Here is an 8,176-nt window from a genome sequence, read left to right as displayed (position 1 = left end):
TACAATGAGCTAGCACTCGTGAGGAGTCGATCAGACCGGAAGCTTCGTGTGGATGATCCACAGATGTCAGACACACTATGTGGCTGCATCACGATGATCAGACTTTCTCGAAGGTGATCAGATTGCGACAATCTACTACCCGCACAAAGGTATTGTGTTCTGAACACATTACAGTAAAGTGTTTACTGTTCTAATTTGAATTTTTAATTTAAATGAATGCATGCTATATATCATATTTAGATCCTAGTGTAGCATAAATTCATGTTAATTAATTGGATTAATTAATAATTTTTGTTGTAAAATAATGATTTTGAAAAAGTTTTAAAATTATCATTTTACCCCTGCACTGAATTTCCCCACAGCTTCCACCTCGTTCGAGAAATTATAAAGAGACAAGATGTTGTCCTAGAACAAGTTAAAATAAAGAACAATATAGCAGACCTATTTACTAAAACTATACTGTTGGTGCAGAATTCTGCCGAAGTCAGAGAAGCTGGAGTCGAGGGGATCGCGTCCGCCATCGGAACCTGCAAGGGAAGTCTAAATCGGAGTTGGAGGTGCTCCGGCAAGACCCTTCGATGCTCAAGTCAGTACTCTGCCTCAACAGAAATAGAGCACTCGAATGAAATTTTAGCAGAGTTTTGAGATAGGGTTTAGAGCTTAGAGAAGAACATATCTGGAGGTCTCTTTATATAGATGGAGAGCATAACTAATCGACAGTGACGTCTGTAACCACCTGGTAGTGGGCCATTCGTGGCCACGCGGAGTTTGTTGCGGAGAGTAGTGGCGTCAGTGGGCCGTTCAGAGCCACGTGGAGTTTGTTATGGAGAGTGGAGTGGTGTCCGTTGTCGTGACTTGCCAGAGAGTGGTGGAGCCATGTGGAATCTATTACAGAGAGTGGAGTGGGGTAGTGGCCATTGTCGTGACTTGCTAGAGAGTTTGGGCCTGACGACTGAAGCTCGACTGGGACGTCTGATGGAGCAAAATGGCTCTCTATCTTTGCAATCTAAGAGAGGCTCGGATGTTTCTGAGGTTGCTGATGAGTCCACTGTTGTCGAATGCCTAGAGCGCTGCTGCTGCAGGTGGAAGTCATCTGTTGTAGAATCTCGGACGGGAACTTTCTATTGGAGAAGTCCAATTTCATGAGGAATCTGACAGAGGGTCGACCGACAGTGGACTTCGGATGGCGTTGTGGAGGTTCGTCCACTGGAGGAGTCTTGAGGATATTGTGGAAGGTCGAACGTTGGAGGAGTCCGGGATACAATTCTGCTGTAGAAGTTTGGATGGAGTCCAGCTCTCATAGGAGTCTGAAAGGAGGTCGCTTATTGTAGAAGCTCGATCGAAGATCAGTTGTCGTGGAAGCTCGGATGGAGACTTCTTATTGTAGAAGTCCCACCTTTGGAGAAGCTCAGTCATTGATGAGGTCTGGAAGAAGTTTGAAGTAGAGATCTGATGGAGCCTATCCGTCGTAGAAGTTCATCTGGAATTTATATGATGTAGAAGCTTGTCTAAAGATTTATCTGCTGGAGAGGTCCGATTGCACAAGGAATCCGACTGAAGGTCGGCCGATAGAAGAGTTCGGAAGGCGTTATGAAAGTTCGTTTTCTAGAGGAGTCTGGAGGATCCTGTGGAAGTCTGACTGGCATTATTGAAGGTTGATGGCTGGAGAGGTATGGAAGATACTGGAGGCGATCGGCTGTTGTAGAAATCCAGCTGCTGGAGCCCGTCCGTTGTAGAAGTTCGTCCAGAATCCATCCGCTATGGAAGTTCAGACAGAGTCCGGTTCTTGTAGAAGTCCAGATGGAGATCGCTTATCGAAGAAGCTCGGCTGAAATCTGCCTGTAATAGAAGTTTGGAAAGAATTCGTTTACAGTAGAAGCTCGGATGGAATTTGCTTACAGTAGAGATCCGCTTGCAGTAGAAGTTCGGAGTGGACTGCTTGTGGTAGAAGTTTAGAGTAGACTGCTTGCGGTAGAAATTCGGCTAAAATTTAAAAGGCGGTCGACCACCATAGAAACTTGGATGGAGTCTGATTACTGTAGAAGTCTTGCTGCTGAAGAAGCTCAGTCATTGACGAAGTCTGGAGGAAATTCGGAGTAAAGTCGATCGTGGCTGGGAGAAGTCTGGAAGAGATTCGGAGAATAGTCGACCACTGTAGAGAATCGACTGAAAGTGAAGTTCAGAGAGCGTTTGGAGCAGTCCAGTAGATGAATGGAGAAGCTCATGATTGGAGAAGTTCGGATGGTATTATGGAAGCTCGGACGGTCGGGGGAGTTTGGTAAGACGCCACACAAGGTCGGAAGCCGGAAGAGCCCTGGAAGGGTCGGCCTTTTACGAACTTCGACTGGGGTTATTTTATACCCAACACTAGTCCCCCCACTTTCGAGTTCAGATTTTGGATGAAGGAAGTATAGAAAAATCTTCACAGCCGAAGTTGCCTCCCTCGATTTTCGTACTCGGTTGTTTCTAGATATTTTGGTGTTTGGCGTGCTAGTATTGGAGTCTTTTCAAATCGAGGCGACCCGAAAAGGTTTTTTCAAAATTCTCGCTGGAGCGTTGCTCCAGGTATGGTGCAATAATTGTTCTGTCAGTTGTCGGCCACTTTCAGCCGTCTGCCATGATGAGTGGGCCACACGACGGTTATAGATCGGCCAGAGGGGACCTGCAATCATTATTGCACTAGACACCATCGCCTATTTAAACCCACCTCCCTCCTTTAGGGATCTCACTTTGCCTGAGAGTTTCTTCGGTCACTCCTTCTTCCTGAGAGTTTCATTCTTCCTCAGTGTCCTTCTCGACCTTAGGCGTTCTTCGAGTCATCCCCATCTCTACATCCTTCAAACCAGCCTAGGTTAGCTCCAGAACTTCCCTTTTTTCACGGCTCTATTTCTAAATTGTGCCGATCTTCTTTCACTGCAGATATGGATGCGGGTGCGGCTCGAAAGTTAGCCAAGAGTCTCAAGGCTCATAAGAGGAAAAGCACTGCAATATCTGGGTCGGCGAAGAAGGTGAGGGTAGAGGAGACAGATCCGATCATGCTTCGCCTTGATCGCCCAGAGCCCGCGCTTGTGGTACATCTTCAACCGTGAGTACTTCCCAATCTCGTGGAAGAGGGAAGCAGAAGGGGGACTGGGAGAAGAAGTCAGGTACTTAAAGCAATCCTCGATGATGGCTGGAATCGAGAGTTCGAAGTTTGATGAAGCCGAGCTTCCTTAGAATTTTTTTGCCTTTTATTCTATGTATTCCTTTCCTTTCTTGTTACTTTTTTTTTTTGGCCTTCAAAGGCTTTGTAACGCGCACCTTACTAATCAAATGAAAAGGAAATTTTCGATTATCTTGTCCATTCTTGCATTAAGTTGTTGTTTACCGAACTTCTTTTGTCTTTTGTCTTGTTCGATGTCGACGTTGTTTGAAGGTTCCTGATCATCGTCGTGTTGATTTGCCCTTTTTGTTCATGACCAAAGATCTTTTTGAGGCTATTTGAGTTTGACGCTTCCTCTCGATGCTCGAGCTTGAGGGCCCGAACTTCTCATTACCTTGAGGAAGTCGATTTTTCCTTGGCCTGTGTTGAGTTCCCTCTTAGAGACTGAGGGTTTTTGATAAGAGTCTCCTTCCTCGTTGAGGTGAGGTCCCTTGTGTCTTTGATATAGTTTATTTTTTCCTTATCACTGGTGTAGTTCGTCGCTTTCCCTTTTTATCTCCTCTTTTTTTTTTATATTTGGGCGAGGGTTTTTCCTCTGCTCTTAGCGGGGTTGTAGGGATGTAGAGGAGCCATTGAGGAGGCTTTTCTCCTCATCCGGTCTTGAACGATCAGGTCTTCATTTGTGTCAGGATGAGGTTCACCTCCTATTCCCGACACAGTCAATTTCAGCTCATGCTAGGATGAAGTTTTCTTCATGTTTCTAACAGGGCTGTGGGGGCACGTAAGGGCCGTTGGAAGGGCCTCTCCCCCCATCTGATCTCTAAATAATCGGATCTTCGACTTTGCTCATATTAGGATGAGGTTCTCCTCCTGTTCCTAACATGGCTGTGGGGGCACATAAGGGCCGTTGTAAGGGCCTTTCCCCCCATCCGATCTTCAAATAATCGGATCTTTGACTTTGCTCATGTTAGGATGAGGTTCTCTTCCTATTCCTAACATGGCTGTGGGGGCACATAAGGGCCGTTGTAAGGGTCTCTCCCCCCATCCGATCTTTAAATAATCGGACCTTCGACTTTGCTCATGTTAGGATGAGATTCTTCTCCTGTTCGTAACATGACTGTGGGGGCACATAAGGGCCGTTGTAAGGGCCTCTCCCCCCATTTGGTCTTCAAATAATCGGGCCTTCGATTTTGCTCATGTTAGGATGAGGTTCTCCTCCTGTTCCTAACATGGCTATGGGGGCATATAAGGGCCGTTGTAAGGACCTCTCCCCTCATCCGATCTTTAAATAATCGGGCCTTCGACTTTGCTCATGTTAAGACGAGGTTCTCCTCCTATTCCTAACATGGCTGTGGGGGCACATAAGGGCCGTTGTAAAGGCCTCTCCCTCCATCCGGTCTTCAAATAATTGGATCTTCGACTTTGCTCATGTTAGGATGAGGTTCTCCTCCTGTTCCTAACATGCTTAGTTTCGATTGTCAAAAGGAGCTACTCCCTGTCATTATGAGCTCATGCCAAAAGAAAAGATATGCAAATATGAAAGAAACTTTTATTTAAGGCAAAGTTATTGGTAATACATTCGTAGATTTTTCGAATTCCATGGTCGCGGAAGGTCTGTTCCTCCGAGCTCTTTCAAATAGTAAGTTTCGGGCCAAACTACCTCTCTGACTTCATATGGGCCTTCCCAGTTAGGGGTGAGTTTTCTTTGACTCTGAGGTTGTGAGACAGTGGCTCGTCGAAGTACTAAGTCCCCTGCTCTGAAGGCCTTGCTCTTGACCCGGGAGTTGTAGTAGCGGGCCACTTTCTGCTTGTAAGCGGCCATCCGAACTTGAGCTGTCTCCTGCTTTTCTTCTAATAAGTCAAGGTTGGCTTTGAGATCCTGTGAGTTGTGCTGCTCATCGAATGCCACAACTCGTGCCGATGGGAGTTTAAGTTCGATCGGGATCACGACTTCTATTTCGAAGGCTAAGACAAAGGGGCTCTCCCCTGTGGGCAGTCTTTGGGTAGTTCGATATGCCCATAACACATGATAAAGCTCATCTGCCCAAGTTCCCTTTGCTCTTTCAAGTCTCACCTTGATCCCTTGCAGTAGAGTCCTGTTAGTAACCACGGCTTCAAATGTTTGCTTGCGGATGGGCTACTGACGTGAAGTTGTGGGAGATGTTTAAGTCCTCATAAAATTCAGCAAACCTTGCCCCAGCAAATTATTGCCCATTATCAGTAATGATAGTTCTGGGTAGGCCGAACCTACAGATAATTGACTTCCAAACGAAGTCCTGCACCTTAGCTTCTATAATTTTCGCCAAAGGTTCAGCTTCGACCCACTTGGTGAAGTAGTCAATTGCCATCAGGAGGAACTTTCACTACCCGGATGCCATGGGAAAAGGTCCGAGGATATCCATCCCCCATTGTGCAAACGGCCATGGGGCACTCAAGGGCGTAAGTTCGGAGGCGGGTTACTTTTGGATACTGGCATATCTCTGACTCGATCACACCTTCTGACATATTCGATGGAGTCATGGTACATGGTAGGCTAGTAATAGCCTTGTCGGAGCAACTTATGGGATAAAGATTTGGCCCCCAAGTGACTTTCGCAGACTCCCTCTTGTACCTCCCATAAGGTGAAGTCAGTCTTAAAAGGTCGGAGATATTTCAAAAGGGGCAAAGAGTACGACCTCTTGTACAGCTTGCTTTCATAAAGAATATATCGGGAGGCTTGGTTGCTAAGCTTTCGAGCTTCTTTTGCATCAGGAGGAAGAACTCCGTGCTTGAGGTATGCAACCAGTGGGTCAATCCAACTGAGTTCATGGTTGATCTCCATCACAAGCCATGGTTCTTCCGTACTTGGGCACTTCAGAACCTCGAAGAAGACTTCCTTGAGCAGTTCAGCCAAAGCCAGTGTAGCCATCTTGGAGAGAAGATCGGCCTTGATATTTTCTGCTCTCGGAATCTGCCTAATGTCAAAGCTACCGAAGGCAGGGACGATCTCTTTCACCTTTTCGAGGTACTTAGCCATACTGTCCTCTCGAGCTTCATAGTTTTTGCTGACTTGTCCCACCATCAATTGGGAGTCACTGTAGATTTGGAACCGATCTACTTCTAACTCTTTGGCGATCCTCAATCCTGCAATCAGAGCTTCATATTCTGCTCCGTTGTTTGTCGCAGAAAATTCGAAGCACAGCACGTACTCCACAATAATTCCTTCTGGATTAACCAAGATCAGGCCCGCACCTATGCCTGACATGTTGGAGGAACCGTCCACGTAGAGAGCCCAAAAACCATCAGGGAGATCCGTTCTTTCTTCAGGAGAATTCGATTGGAGCCCTGAGTTGTCAGCTTCACCTTGTTCAGGTTCGGCCTCTTCTGGAATAGTGCACTTCACTATGAAGTCTGCTAATATCTGAGCTTTAATCATCGGTCGAGGTTGATAGTTGATGTCAAATTTCGTGAGCTCGACTGCCCATTTTGTTATCCTTCCGGAAGCATCCGCTCGATGCAGAACCGCCTTGATCAGCTGGTCGGTGAGCAGTGTTATGGTGTGCCCTTGAAAGTAAGGTCGGAGCCTTCGAGCTGCAATCAACAAGGTGTAAGTTAGTTTTTCTAACTTAGTATACCAGGTTTCGACATCTCTCAATACTTGGTTGATGTAGTAGATCGGCCGTTGAATTTTTTTTTTCTTCCTTAACCAGGACTGCTGTGAGAGCCACAGGGGAGACCGCTAGGTACAGGAACAACTTCTCTCCAGGTTCGAGCTTTGCCAATAGCGGGGGTGACCCGAGGTAGCTCTTTAATTTTTCGAATGCTTGGTGACATTCAGTGGTCCAACAGAAGTTCTTCGACTGCTTGAGGGTCTGAAAAAAAGGTAGGCACCGTTCGGTCGACTTTGAGATGAAGTGATTTAGAGCTGCTACTCTCCCAGTAAGGCACTGAACTTTCTTTATTGACTTCGGAGCGGTTATTTTCTGGATGGCATGAATCTTTTTTGGATTTGCCTCAATCTCATGCCCTGACACCATGAAGCCCAAAAATTTTTCTGAGGTTACTCTAAAAGCGTACTTGGCCGGGTTCAGCTTCATCTTATATTTTTGGAGGGCATTGAAGGTCTCCTCAAGGTCGGCAACGTGGTTCTTTGTGGATTTACTTTTTACAAGCATATCGTCAACGTAGACCTCCATGTTACGGCCGATCTGCTCTTTGAAGATCTTGTTTACCAGCCATTGGTAGATTGCCCCTGCATTTCTGAGGCCAAAAGGCATGACCCTGTAATAATAAAGACCACAGTTAGTAATAAAAGCGGTTTTTCCTTCGTTTTCCGGTGCCATCCTGATTTGATTGTAGTCAGAAAATGTATCCATGAAAGTGAGAAGCTCGTGGCCTGAGGTTGCATCCACTAATTGGTCAATTTTTGGCAGAGGGTAACTATCCTTCGGGCAGGCTTTGTTTAGCTTTTTGAAGTCCATACACATCGTCCACTTACCGTTCGCCTTCTTGACGAGAACCACATTGGAGACCCAGTTCGGGTAGTTGACTTCTCTGATGAATCTGGCCTTCAAGAGTTTATCAACTTCCACATTCTTTTGTAGGAAATTAATGAGCTGTGTCCGTACCTCTTCTCCTAGGTTAGAGCCGATTTTCACCACATGCTCCTCATTCCCATCGTTTAAAGGAATTGAGACAAAATCTTCAATTGGCTCACTCCGTTCTTCAGCAAGGTCGTCGCGAGTGTCCAACCCATCAACCGGACAGGGGTCGGACTGTCCCTTTCTCTGAAGGGCTATGTTGTAGCAGTGTCTTGCTAGAGCTTGATCTCCTCTGACCTCTCTGACTCCTTGGCTAGTAGAAAATTTTAGCTTCAAGTGGTAGGTTGACACCACAGCTCGGAGGGCGTTGAGGCCAGGTCGGCCGAGTATTGCATTGTAGGCAGACGGTGCCCTTACTACCAGAAAATCCACCTGCGCTCTTGATTGCTTTGGGTACCGACCTACAACCACGGTTAAAGTTATTACCCCTTCCACTGGTACAGCATCGCCAGTG

Source organism: Elaeis guineensis, chromosome 6 (assembly GCF_000442705.2).
Source record: "Elaeis guineensis isolate ETL-2024a chromosome 6, EG11, whole genome shotgun sequence".
NCBI lineage: Eukaryota > Viridiplantae > Streptophyta > Magnoliopsida > Arecales > Arecaceae > Elaeis > Elaeis guineensis.
Note: the sequence above shows the minus strand (reverse complement) of the source record.